The following is a 2829-nucleotide window of genomic DNA, read 5'->3' on the forward strand; positions in this document are numbered from 1 at the left end:
CGCCATCTCACCTAGAGGAAGTTTCTCGTAGTCGTAGAACAGGATAGCCACTGAGTCAAAGCTGGCTTGCTGCAACTAAACCCCACATTACCCTCTTGATACAAATGCATGTATGGTAGGATCTGATGTAAGTCTTGCTGAGTACCTTTGTACTCATGTTGCTTTATTTATGTTTTTGCAGCAGAGACTTCGGTCTTACTAGTGTTCTCTTGGACTTCAACAGGTAGCTTTTACCTCAGCTACGATCTTGATTGGATGTTGTAGATAGTCAGGCTCTTCAGCCTTTTTCATTTGTAGATGTTTGTACTCAGACATGTAATGCTTCCGCTTGTTGCTTGTTTGCTCTGAATGTTGGGTCATGAGACCCCTGCTTGTAATAAATGCTATGATGGCTCCTCCGAGCCTTTATCTATATGAGTTGTTGAGTTATGTTATGATGCCATGTTGTACAACACATACTTGCATGTTATGTGTACGTGTAATGTGTATTGCTATGTGTGGGATCTAACTATCTAGTTGTTTATCCTTGGTAGCCTCTCTTACCGGGAAATGTCTCCTAGTGCTTCCACTAAGCCCTGGTAGCTTGCTACTGCTTCGGAACACTTAGGCTGGCCGGCATGTGGCCTTCTTCATTCATGTGTCTGTTCCTTCGGGGAAATGTCACGCGGTGTCTACGGAGTCCTGTTAGCCTGCTATAGCCCGGTTTACCGGAGTCCTACTAGCCCAATTGCTGCAGCCCGGATTCACTCGTTGATGACCGACATGTTCGATGTTGGGTCATGTATGTCTGTCCCTGTAAGTTAGTGCCACTTCGGGTTCATGACTAGCCATGTCAGCCCTGGTTCTTGTCATATGGATGCTAGCAACACTATCATATATGTGTGCCAAAAGGCACAAACGGTCCCGGGCATGGTAAGGCGACACCCGTGGGAATACCTTGCGTGAAGCCGCAATGTGATATGAGGTGTTACATGCTAGATCGGTGTGGCATAGAATCGGGGTCCTGACATTTTATTTGCATCTTTTACTTTCCAATCTATATAATAATAATACCAAAAATATTTATCTTATCTTATTATCTCTAACAAATCTCAGTTTTGCAAGTTTCCGTGAAGGGATTGACAACCCCTTTATCGCGTTGGTTGCGAGGTTCTTGTTTGTTTGTGTAGGTGTGTGGGACTTTTGAGGAGCCTCCTACTAGATTGATACCTTGGTTCTCAAAAACCGAGGGAAATACTTACGCTGCTTTGCTGCATCACCCTTTCCTCTTCAAGGGAAAACCAACGCAATGCTCAAGAGGTAGCAAGAAGGATTTCTGGCACCGTTGCCGGGGAGGTATCCTCACAAGTCAAGACATACCAAGTACCCATCGCAAACTCATCTCCCTCGCATTACATTATTTTCCATTTGCCTCCCGTTTTCCTCTCCCCCACTTCACCCTTGCCGTTTTATTCGCCCTTCTTCTGTTCTTCTTTTCGTTTGCTTTGATGTCTTACTTGGCTCATTTGCTCGTTTGGTTGGAATAGTTGTTTATTTATTCCTAAACAGAGAACCTAAGATCTATGGATCCTCATACGCTTGCTAATCCTTTTAAGATATCCAATTATGATGAACCAATTGCTATTAAGTTTTGTGCACTAGATTATCTTTATGAAGCTTTGCTCGAAATTCATGAATCTGAAAATTATGATGAAGAAACTTATGAAGAGATTCACGGTAACTCCTTGAATAAAAAGCATGATTGCAATGATTTTACTATAAGTTCTCTTGATGTCAGTTGTGCTAATAATATGCAAAACCCGAAGCTTGGGGATGCTAGTTTTTCTATGTCTACTACTTGTTGCAATGATCATGATTGGGGTGATTCTTCTTATAATCTTGAAAATTTATTTAAGCCCCATGATGAATATGAGATTGATAATAGTGTTTGCAATAATATTTAAAGTGGGTTTGGAAGAGTGTCAACTTTAGATGCCACATATTTGGAGTATGTTCAATCTTATGATATTTTTGATAAAAGTGGGTTTGGAGAGGTCATGACTTTAGTTAATGTTAATCCCACTATCTTGGAAGAGTGTCAACTTTGCATGCATGTGGATCGTGTTGAAAATATTTTATGTGATAGCTACTTTGTTGAATTTTCTTATGATCCCACATGTAATTATTATGAGAGAGGAAAATATGGTTGTAGAAATTTTCATGTTACAAAATTACCTCTCGTTATGTTGAGATTGCTATTGTTTCTTTCCACTTCCTTGCATATGCTAATTTTTGCTTGCTATGATAATTTGTTTGCTTATAAAATGCCTATGCATAGGAAGTATGTTAGACTTAGATGTGTTTATCACATGCTTTATGATGCTCCCTTTATGCTTCAATTCTTGTCTTTCATGTGAGCATCATTGAAATCTCAATGCCTAGCTAAAAAGGCTTTAAAGAAAAGCGCTTCTTCGGAGACAACCCAATATTTTTCCTTGCTGCTATTCAATAAATAATTCATCTAGCCTCTGTTTAGATGTGGTTTTATGTTTTAATTAGTTTTTGTGCCAAGTAGAACCTATAGGATAACCTACGGTGATAGTTAATTTGATTCTGCTGAAAAACAGAAACTTTTGCATGCACGAGAATAATTTTAATAAACCATAGAAACATGCTTTTGCGTTGATTATTTTTGAAGTAGATCAATAGGCAAATTGCCCAGGACTTCCTATTTTGTTAGGAGTTTTAGATAGAAGCATTCGAAAGTTACAGATTGCTACAGACTGTTCTGTTTTTGACAGATTCTGTTTTTCATGTGTTGTTTGCTTATTTTGATGCATCTATGGCTAG

The sequence above is a fragment of the Triticum aestivum genome, chromosome 6B (genome assembly GCF_018294505.1).
Source record: "Triticum aestivum cultivar Chinese Spring chromosome 6B, IWGSC CS RefSeq v2.1, whole genome shotgun sequence".
NCBI classification, from domain to species: Eukaryota; Viridiplantae; Streptophyta; class Magnoliopsida; order Poales; family Poaceae; genus Triticum; species Triticum aestivum.